Source organism: Carassius gibelio, chromosome B21 (assembly GCF_023724105.1).
Source record: "Carassius gibelio isolate Cgi1373 ecotype wild population from Czech Republic chromosome B21, carGib1.2-hapl.c, whole genome shotgun sequence".
Taxonomy (NCBI): Eukaryota; Metazoa; Chordata; class Actinopteri; order Cypriniformes; family Cyprinidae; genus Carassius; species Carassius gibelio.
Window position 1 is genome coordinate 9,557,042 of NC_068416.1, and position 12,567 is coordinate 9,569,608.

Genomic DNA, 12,567 nt, shown 5'->3' on the forward strand with positions numbered 1-12,567 from the left:
CTTTAAAAATGACTATGAGTTTAGATTTTAAGTGTTTTATACTATACATAATATAACTCTATAAACTAATTTATACATGGCGAGATTAAAAAAATTCATGGAAAATCGTTTTATCTCATGTAAATGTGTTCAAAATTTTCATCTTGTGCAATCTTTAAATTTTTGGTAGTGAGATTGAAACTGATTCACCTAAATTGAATCACAGTTTCAAAGCATGAAATTGGCTGTTCATTACTGATGTCACACTTTCATGTGCATGACAGAGAAACCCAAAACTAATCCTGTAACCCTGAGTCTGTTCCGCCACCATCATGGTAGTACAAGTAAGCAATGTAAATGTTTATGTTTCTCATATTGGTTAGTTAATGTTAAATTAGTTAAAATTATTTTGTTTTTTTGTTTATGTGTTGTTATTTTTACAATTTGTAAAGTAAAAAAAAAATGAAAATGTAGTTTTACCTATCTATATGTATTATTAGGCATAACACAAGACAAAATAACATCGACTATTCTAACCAACTAGTTTCAATGATTCTGTTTAAGTTTTTTTGTAAAGATACATAGACCTATGTGGCCTACACAGGTATCGGTACCAACAAAATAATGTAATGAATTTAACTCGGTAATGTAGGCCTACTTTTAAATTCCAGTTTGACTGCATGTTGTGACTTTATTTAAAGTGCTGCTCTTCGGAGAATCCACACGATGGCGCCAAAGCTCGCGATGAAAAACGAGATCTCAGTCACGTAAAAATAAATGCTATCAGTAGTTCATGACGCATCTATCTGTATTCTAGCACCTTTATACATGAAAAACGTTAAGAGATGAAGTATGGCAGGATGATTGGTTTAAATTCATGGCAAAAATCACTTGAGTTTGTTACTACATTTACGGTTAATGTACTACATTTCCTGCAGTCTTAGTGAATGTCTACAAAACGATGTAGAAAATAATAAATTATAACATTGTATATATCACACTCTTAAGAATTTCGCAATTGGGCATGTGACCTAAATGTACAGGTTCTTTTAAGTGGTTCATTTAGAGAATTAAACAAAACAAAACATATATATCTGTTTTGTTTAATTCTCTAATTAAAATAATGAGTAGATTCTCAGTGCAAATTGTTACACCAATTTAGCTTTTTTTCAGTGAACTTCAATTGAAAATTTTTTTTTTAGGCATTAAAACGAATGAATGCTAATGTTCTTTAGCAGTATAATTGATGTAGTTTTTCTGGTAGTGCTCTGGATTCTCTCTTTCCGCTCAGGACATGGAGTGAGCTGCTGCATATTTGCCTAAAAGGCCTTTGACACCGGAATCATTGTATTTTCTGGTGTCGTCCCGTCCCCCTTCAACTAATGGATGGTCAAACACTCCGGAACTCAATCCTCATAATGAAAATACTGCATTAATTTTATTTTGTGATGTGTCATTGTAATTCAAGAGATGTTTTTAATCTTCAGATTGCTCCGACACAAGCCATTTCAGAAATATTTGGCAGCAGCCCATCTCGCCCCACACGGGTGTATGCTCCTTTCATTGAATGCCGTTTGTCAGAGGTGGACATTAAAAGCTCCCCTTTATTTGAATAAACTATTCAAGTTTTTAAAAAAAGCACTGTTAAAATATGTAAATTGATCCAGGGAAGAACGCTCGACTCACACGTAGTCTTTCATATCTCGATGTTGTCCATTACAAAGTGCATCTCCTTTCCACTTTTTCATGTCATCTTGTCTTTATTGGCAGCTTGTGTGCTGCTCTCTGTTGATGAGATGGTGCTGGCCCGTCCTGCGCTCTCCAGCTGAGATCCAGAAGAGGATGTGATGTGACGGACCACCAAAGGTAAGATTATTCTTCAAGTGATCAGCATACAACGCCGTTTTCATTATTACTGCACTGCTTTAAGCTTGGACATCAAATAAATGCATATGGCCTGTAACCACCATAGACTGTTAAGATGATGTGTGCCCCAATATTGTCTGCTGATCAGTAAGGGTTCTTCAATAACAAACATTAATTTTAAGAGAGAGAGAGAGGGGGGCTATAGTTATTGTTACATAAAGAGAAATCTGATAATTTAACCTTTGACGACAAGGCAAGGTTAACCAAGGTTGTAAAATGTCATGTGGTATGAATCTCTATGAATGTAATATTTTTCTTTTGAACAGTGTGCACACCCACATGTATACAAGGTATAAGAAATTCATAATTTTTGACTTGGTTGCATTGCATGATATATTTTTAAAAATCATTTATGAAAATTGCATAGGTTTTTCCAAACCTTAAGAAAACCACCATGTAGTCGGTCGGCACTGTTATACACCATTGAGCCTCCCCTAATCTTGGCTACATTCTTGATCTGGAAATGATCATGTATGCACAATAAGCGGAGATGAACTTAACTCTAAGTCTTGTGTATTAAATCACAAACTTTCATTGCATTCAGAAGCAGTGGATTGGAGAATGAGATCAAAATCAGGCCACAGACATCCATTACATCCTAGTTTTATGGTTTCAAACCTCTGGTGGTGAACTATTCTTGTGTTATTTATTCTGTAAAACATTGCAAATTCTCTATAAGGGAGTTTTAAATGCATTTATCAATGGGTATTTAGTAAAACATGCAAATTTCTGAAAAGCAGAAGCTAGTTTCCCTGCGGCATCATTGAGCGTTTGACATTGCCGCCTGTCTTTGTTTAGTGTTCCTCTTTATCTAAGTTGCCTCACTTACAACACTCTAATACTGCAATAAAATCCCTACCGAGTGCATGCTTGGTCACCTTGACATGCTGTTAAATTGCATTTGTGCTCCAGAAACTCCGGATGTATCTTTCCCCCCATTAGGTGCTCATGGGATTGCTTTTAATGACACTTTGCTGATTTGCTTTCACTGTAATAACAGACAGCTTTTGTGACATCCACTGGCTTCTGCAAACACCATGCTAATCTGACCACAGAACGTGTAGCACAGCACCAGCGTAATTTGATTCGCAGCACATTGTGCTTACACGCTCCAAATCTGCCTTACGCCTGTGATATCCTAACTCCTCGCCGTTTGCTGGAGCCGCACCAAATGAACGCGGGGAAGAAGAAAAAAGCTCCTGAAGCAGACGATGGACAGTGGGGGCCAAATGAAAGCTCTCAGATTCACTGTACATAGCCATCGGTCAAACAGTCCATTTCTTCCCCGATGCCGCTGTGGTCTGGCATAAGAGGAAGATGGAATAATCTGTGGAAATATATGTGTGTGTATCCTATGCAATTTTTAAATTCCCCTTGAAGCTCTCCAGGTGTCCAACATGAAAAAAACAAATGCATGGAAATGTATAAATTAATAATTTATTAGTTGTGTTTGGACATTTGTAATTGTGTGACTCATATCTTTTATATATATATATATATATATATATATATATATATATATATATATATATATATATATATATATATATATATATATATATTAAAGGGGCAATATTTACCTCCAAAACAGGTTTTAATGGCTATTTTGATGTTTATGAATGTATGTTTTCATTTTTTCAACACTTCAATTGAAATAAAAAAATATTATTAACCGGTATGTCCTAGCAAATACAAAAGTAGCTGTAGAAAAAAGGTGAATTTTTTCTACTTTTAGTATTTTCATATTAGTGTCTTTTTAATTATCTATCTATCTATCTATATGTACACACACACACACACACACTATATATATATATATATATATATATATATATATATATATATATATATATATATATATACACACACACACCTACTTAATCATTCTTCTCTTCTATTACTGTAAAATTAATTAATTTTACTATATATATATATATATATATATATATATATATATATATATATATATATATATATATATATATTATAGTAAGTACAGAGAAGAATGACAAATTCGAATGATTTGAGGTGTGTGTGTGTATGTGTGTATGTGTGTGTATATATATATATATATATATATATATATATGTGTGTGTGTGCATGTATGTATATAACGCATGAATTTCACAGTAGAAGAGATGAGCCGAATATGTTTTAAAATGTTAACCGTTTTCAGTCATTTGCATCACACTCCTAATATTATGTTAATGCAGATAGAGGAGTATGTTTTTACTTGGCCTACATTTTCACACAGTACAAAAATGTTGTGTCTCACTCTCTTTCTTTCACTTGCATTCACTTTATCCATTACTGTTTTTTCCCTCGAAATATCGCTTTGGTGTTTCTCCATTTATGGATGCAGGTCACTTTGCCATTTCTTTTCTGTCGCTGTGAAAATAAGTTATTTAAAGCAAATTCATCATTGGCGTTTGGATTTAGTCGGCCCCTCCTCTGAGTGCTGCTCTGACACGGGTTTATACAGCTTTTATCCTGTCCCCAACTCTTTGCTGAACAGACACTTTTGTCGTGCTGGCTGGTGAATTTTTTAACAGATCTCATGGCCACTTTCGCCTTTACAATTGCCAGGTTCACCAATTTACTGTAATGGACTGAAGTAGAGAGACTGTGGGTATTACAAATGATTTTGAGAGTGAAAGGAGAAAGTGAATGGAAAAATAAACAAGCAGATATAAAACTCTTTATTTGGAAGAGCCAGAGATTAATATTTCATAAGGGGCCGAGTATGTACCAAGCCCCTTTTTCACACGCTGTAGGTTCTGTGCTGTAGTTTGGTGTGTCATAGGCTTTTACTGCATGCACCATTTTCAGATTATAGTACTGACTCATATTTAGTGATGGGAATCTTAAAGAATTTACCCATTCTGGTTACCAATGGTTCCATTATGGTTTGTTTTAGTACTTTTAAAGAATTAGGTATTTGGAAAAAAATGTAAATGTGCCAAATGAGAGAATTTCAATATTGAAATTAGTTTTGTGACACATTTGTATTTGTAAATTTAAAGGATGCATTTTTAAAAGCATTTTTAAAGGATGTAAAGAAATAAAGTTGTAAAAGAACTAGAGTTTATTGTAAAGTGATGCATTTAAACAATAGCTGAATTATATATGCATATGTATGCAAAATATACATATATTCACACTTACTTTTATGTGGTGTGCCTAAAATGTAATTACAGTTTATTAAATTACAAATATTGTGCATGATATTTTCAGTCTAAAATGCACAAATTTTAAAATATTTGATAAAAGTGTAATCATTTGAGTTTAGTTTAAATTTGTTATGGTGAAACCACTGTCAGATATGAAATGTTTATTAACTAGCATCTTATCTTGGTTTCAGTATCAATATTTTTTTTTAGACTGAACACTTTCCATCGCCTTTTCCTTTTTAAAATTTAATGTTAGGGTATATTTCACAGCCAGAGTCAAACCTGTGTTATCTGCATGAGCACAAATGTCTTGAGAAATTATATGTTTAAGCTTAGACTAAATATATTTCCATTTCATTTCTGGCATTTTAAATTTTCCTTAAAATGTGAGTTTCTTTTTTTTGCAAACCTCCTAGATGGTGACCCCAAATGCAAAGCCGGTTTGCATACATAAACAGTTTTCATGCGCTTTATCATGAGAATTTATTGGGACTAATATCTGTGACATCATCACGGTGGCTGTGTATCAGTATAAATGAGTGCTTCTGAATGCAAAGGTTGCGCAGACGGCACTCATGCTCGCTGGATAATTAGCGGCAATGACAAAGGAGCAGGGCGCTGAGCCGTGGTCTAATGCGTCGCTGGTGCCGGGACAGGCATGTGCCCCCAAAGCTCCAGTGCTGCCCCATTATTAATGAATGACCTTTGCTGATGTTAAAGGGTTTGGGAGCAAAATTAACGTCTGCGCTCATTTGTTGCTGTCACATTCCTTCCTTAACTTTCTTCATGGTGTGCGAGAGATTGCTTTTTTTAGATAATGCTATTAACTCATTCACTTAAAAGCGTTAGATTGATGTATTCTTTCCGCATTCTGCTGTGACTTGCACTGGTGGCATTGGGGTCATTAAGCCGTCTATTCTTCTTTCCATAGTGACGGTTTGTGATTGTTTTGGTCATTATTGTTGCCTTTGTTTACAGCGAGTGAGTCTTCAGGAAATGTAAACAGTGGCACACATCCTCCTCTACCCAGAAGCCCCTCTACGGCCAGCCAGACAGAGCTCACTTCTACCTTACTTCAAAGAAAAAGGAAAAAAGTTCAACTCTGAACAGTTTCCTACTGAGTCTTGTTAAAACCGCGTGTAAAAAAAAAAAAAGGAGGCACTTCAAAGGACCGGTGCTGCTGACTGTCTCGAAAGCACAGAAAGGGTTTTTATTGGCTTGTTCTAGGTTATTAATTTCCACTGCACCTCACTAAATCTTAATTAGTCAGACGATAAAGAAAAAGTCAACTAACAAAAACAACATAAGATTTTACGGCTAATCTCCATGTAAAGTTCATCAAAATGTCCATCTGTAAAGCGTCCAGTTGTGTTGTTGCCGATTGTTCAGTCTCTGTTTGCTCTGAGAGAATGGGAGATAAGAAATAAACACTGAAGTCATAAACAGGCATATGTTCACCAGCAGCTCTTGTTGAACGTGTATTATCACCTCCAAATATAATAATGCATCAAGTGAATTTTATTGTTAAAACCAAGCATCAAGTTTAGGTCGTTTTGAGGACATTTACATGTGGTCATATTAGGGGTGTAACTGTTCACAAACATGACTGATCAGTTTCAGTACAGCAGGGGGAAAAAACTAAATTGAATTGAACTAGCCTAATTGCTCTTTTTTTTTAATAAAATAAATTCAGTTATAATTAATATTTTCTTAGGGATAAAAAAAAAATCGACCCCAGTTTGTGCTCTAAACTATAGGGAGCTGGTTTACGTTACTATAAGGTTAAATTAAATTACTTTTTATTTAATTACTATTTATTTTTAAATATATGAATCAACACTCGACTTAAAAAAATTTATGCAAACATGTAAATTGCACATAATTCAGTTTTTAAATTAACTTTATATTTAAGTATAAAATTTCTTATTTATATGTATTTATATGTATTAATATATATTCTGTGGAAGGGTAGGACCAAGAAATGTTTGTCCAATCAAAATGCTCGTTCTGAAATTAAAAATTCCAAGCATTTTGATTGACTTTCCTACCTGCCTGTCAACATGTGTATTTGCATACCTCTGTGCACACTGTTCGCGCAGACAGAATACGTCATCAGCACGTTAACATACATGCAGACAGTGCAAGAATGGCAGGCAAACATCAACAACCTGACCTTCCTTCCTGGTGTTGTAGTAATTGTAGTAATTTTACTAACTGTGCTCAAAAGTTTTCTCACCGGTGAATGACACATTATGTATTGTAGTAATGTTTGTCTGGCCTGTATGTGTATATGTGTTCAGGAGGCGTGGCTTTGGACAGTAATTTGCAGGAAGGATGGGACGTACACTTTCAGTGCTGTCCAGCTAAAGTTAGCATTTTCCAAGATAAGTAAAATATATCAATAGCTATATAGCCTAATATTTTGCAAAATAATCTTCTCTGACTTATTTTCTCTAGCAAACGTACGAGCTGTAGACACGCTGAGGACTTGCCTGAGGTAAATGAAATAGTATGTGACATTTTGTCTTGACTTTTTTCTGCAGTTAAAAAACAGATTCAGTGATTCATGAAGCACGAGATGTTCATTCATGTTTATTTTGTGTTATAACTAGTAGTAAAGAGAAAGAGATGATCACACTCACTCAAAACAATGACATATTTTGTAAGATGAGACTTTGTTTCATACCAAACACACAATTTTTAAAGCTACAAAAGTTTTGATAAATCATCCTGAACTACAGATTATTGTCCAATCAGATGCTCTTTTGAATGAAAATGCTCCGCCCCCTAATTTCACCTGCAAGCAACTACCAATAACAAATAGCCCTTTGATGTCTTGTTTAAATAGGAAAAAGTATGATTGTTTGTGGAGTCTTTTAAAAATAAAAGATAAAACCTGAATATGGAACAAAACTAATCTGGCTACATATAGCTTGTCTTTTGAGTTTGATTTCTGCTCCAGTGTGAATGGTGTCATGGTGTCATTTTTTTTTTTTTTCAGGTAAATAAATCTTGTACTGATTAATCTAGGCTATATTTTTAGTTGCTTATTGTGGCATATTAACTGAACTGGAGGTGGCGTGTATTTTTCTCTCTTGCTGTACTTGGTGCTCTCTTTCACTAAATGTTTATATTTACATGTATTATATTTATATATCTATGCCTGGAATGGCTGTTTATGAGATCATTTCTTTTGCCTTGGGGGAGGAAGTGTTTTTTGTAGCAAATAAAAGCACTTCCTTCTCCCTTACAGGCCCGGATTTTATGTTTATCCATGTCGTGAGAAAGCTACCGCGTCGTAATGCCTTTTCCATAATTAGACTGATGGCAGGAAACTCAAACTAAATAAATTGGTGTATAAATGGTGGAATGCGGTAAGGAAAAAACACAAGACATACAGCTAAAAAAAGGAGGTAATTTGCTATGGAAAGCTGTCGTACATTTCCGAAGACTGACTTTTGGCTTAAAAGGACAACGTCCGTGTTGTGTTTGTTTGTTATCTTCATCTGTGTTGCTCTGTTACAGTCCTCCAGTGTTTCTGAGCTGAGCTAAAGTTGTAATTGTTTCCGTACCGCAACACTGTGCTCTTTGACTGGATTGTTTCCTGTGTGTAATCAGGCAGATCTATTGAACACTGATCACTAAGGTTTTGTCAAGAAGTACACTTGAGTGTTCTTCCTTGTCTGATTGGTGTAAAGCAGAAATACGCATTGATCAGTGCGGCGCATTTATTTCTTATCTTGTCATCACAGTGACTGATTGACACATTCTCATTTGCTGAAGCATCCGTGTCATTTTAGACTGTTTCTACATGTCTTTTATTGTGCTTTGTGTTGTTTCAGTACTTTAATATTTTCATTTCATTTCCATTGGGAACTGCATTGAATTTAGGCCAGGTGATTGTTTCAAACCAGGCCTAACGTTACATCTCCTATAACCCCAGTGCTGCATAACCATATTGATAAATCCTAAATTTAAAGGAGAATTGGAGATTAGTGTTTAGATATCAGATATGTAACCATATTAGAACCCAATTTGAATGCTAAAAATCCATTATTGTATGCTTTTCTGTTGTTTACATGCATGCAGCAAGACGAGTAATTATCTATCCCAGGTATCAGTGGAAGAAAAAATAAATACATTTTTGTGACACCATAAATGCAGGCTTTGATTAAATATTAGTCTATCACATGTTGCCTCAAATCATTTGAGCCAAGTTTCATGGTAAACGAAAACTGTATAATGCATGTTAATCAAATTGTGTAATAAATATTTGTATTATTGTTATTATTACTATTAGTCATTTGTATACTTTAGCATTTTGCATTTGTAAGTATGTGTGTGTGTGTTTGTGTGTGTGTGTGAGAGAGAGAGAGAACATGTGTGTGTGTTTTATATTCTATTTATTTTATTTATTAAATTACTATTATAATATATTTATTATTTATACCATTCAAATGTTGGGGTCAGTATGATCAGTTCAGTAGTATAGCTCCAAAACAGTTCTATTAAATACATTCAGCTCTTTTGAACTTTATTCATCAAAGAATCCTGAAAAAAATTACCATTTTCACATGCAGACTAATTACATGTCCTGCTAAGTTTATAATATTTTCAATAAAAATTATTTATATATTTTTTTTTTTTATAAAAAGAATTGTGTACATTTAAAACACTGTAATTTGTATTATCTTTGCATCACTTTGCAAAAACTTTCTCAAACCGCGGCTTTGGCAGTGAATTTGGCATTGTTCTCTGATTGCTGTTATCAAGCTCTCTCTTTTTTTAAACATTTAATTTAATTTAATTTTAATTTTTTAGTTCTGAAAACAATATTTTGGGGGTTTGTCTTTTGCTATTTGAGCTAATGAGAATGAAAAAAAAAAGGTTTGATTTTTGATTATTGTCTCAGTTCACAACTATAGATGTTTAAGCAACTATGATGACCTCTGTGTCTGAGAAACCTGGGAATCTGGAAAGAGTCCATGTATTACAGTTTCCACAAATAGCACAACTGCTAGATCATTTTTTTTCTCTCTCTTTCTGCCACTTTTGCTCCCATAATAGGTGCATGAGCTGAATCAACTTCTGTGACAAATGAGACGAAGGTACAGACATTTCAATTTATAAAACCACTAGAATAACATGATTTGGCTCTTTAAATGCATGTAATGAATACCATAGAGTGGAGTCTCCTCTGTTCTAGCATCATAGTATCCAGCGTATCTGTGGCCGTCAGTAGGTGTGTGGTTTGGGCGTGGGGGTGTCTCTGTGTCCTCTTCCTCTGCAGGGACAGACGGCAGCGACGCACACGTTAACACTGCACTCAAACGCTTTCTGACAGCTTTGGCATATGCCACCCGCTAATTACAGTGCCAGTCCTCCCCCACTGCTGTTTACTCACCCTTCACTGCTTTATCTGGATTAGCCTGGCGAACCACTACACACACACACACAAATCGATTCCTCTGAAATTCCTTAATCTTACTCTTTAAGGACTGCCTTCTGAAAAACAAGCACATTTCATATGTATGTAAGCAACCATTCATATTTGCATAATACTGTTCAGATGATGCTTGGGTCCCAAAAAGTTATCTTCCTCTTCTGCAATAAAACTATAATTATAGATAACTTAGCTTATGGGCAAGTAAAATGAATTCTTGATTCAATACATGTTAAGCTGTATCACACTTTGTGGCATTTGTCATTGTCATTTAAAATGAAAACTTATAAAAACACACTTATAAAGGAAGTCTTAGGAGTAGCCACATGTTTAAAATCAGAAATGTGATTATTTTTTTATTTATTATAATATATTATTAATAAGAAAGATTCATATTAGAGATATTAAGAAATTTAAAAAAATATATTTTTAACCTATTGGAAAGAATAGAATTATTGTCATAGTTTGCAAGCCTTTATTATTAATATTTCAGTCAGACCTACAGGCATGGTGTGTATTGTATTAATAGATGCACTGTAAGGATAATACATTTCCTTATTCTTGTTTTTACAAATGATTCAAAATCATTTGTGATAGTTGACACAACTTGTATTGAACCTGCCACATTCCCTTAATATCCAACATAGAGTTACTAGTGTCAGCATGACTTTAGATGACACATGCAGCTTTCATCTACATGTAAAGAGAAGTGAGGAGCCAGAAAGGTCTATTTAAGACTCATCCACACAACCGAAAAGATGGCCGCTGTCAGTTTCAGCTTTGATGGCATATGAAGCACGGGGCAAATGTGCCCATAAACACTCTGTCTGCATGTGTATGTGTGTTTATGTTTTTGAGAGGTGCATCAATAATAGATGAGGCCTGTATGGACCTGTCTGCCAGACACGTAGCATTAGCAGATGGTCCTGAGAACTAAGCCTCGGTCGCCACGGCGACGCCAGCAGATGCCACTCACTCGCACCCACACACAGGCTGCAGTCTGTGTACCACGGTAAAACTGATTTACCATGATCACTTTTCTCAATATAAGCAGGAATCATCTAGTAATCACTTCCTTGCACTTTTTCAACGTGGTGAAGGTGACGATTTCAAAATAACGACAACATTTTCTATGAAAACCATCATAACTATTATCAATTCTGGAAAAGAATGTGAATACGTTCACATTAAATGATGCAACTCAAGTCATTCTGGATATTTAGTTAAAAACTACATGCATTCGTTTTTTTTTAAACTGCATATAATAAGTGCTGTTATGAGGTGTTCAATTTGATCATTTGTGTAATAGAAAAGATATTGCCCCATTGATACCATAGTAAATAGTAGTGGAGCTTACTCATTTTTTGTAGCTTGACTGATGTTGAACTACTTGGAGAGTAGCTTTCCTTAGCACTGGACACCAACAAATGTTGCCCGTTTGTGTATGTGTATTTTTTCCCCTCCCTCTCTCTTCATTTAACCGCTAGATGTGTTTGTAGAAGTGTGAACTCACTCTCTTGGTGTATCTGCTTTTTTGTAACAAAGAACAACATGTTTTCCAGCAGTTCTGCTCCACTTACAAGGAAAACTAAAACAATCCATCAGTTGTCAGGATCACTGGACCGACTGTGGGAGAACTAAATGGATCCTGGGTCTGGGAGTCTTCCCTCATGTTTCAGTGTGTCTTCCTGAGTCTGCACTTGTGATCTCATATACTTGGAGATGGAACTCACGGAAGTGATCCAACTTGCATCGCGCTTCATAATAGGAAAGATTAATCATATCTCAGTTACAAACATTACATGGAGAGCAGATTGAAGCTTTTCCCCCTTCAGAAACAGACCCTCATACAGTAGTCACATGCCTCTTCTGGAATTGTAGACTGTAAATCTGCTTTCAGATTTCCCAAGATGCCAACGTCTCTTAAAAGTCAGAGATCTGAAGATAAAGTAAAACATTTCTCATCAGATTCTTCTGGACAAATGATCTGAAGGTGTCATTCCAGATTATAGCTGTACACTGTAATGAATTATGTTTCAAAGATGTATA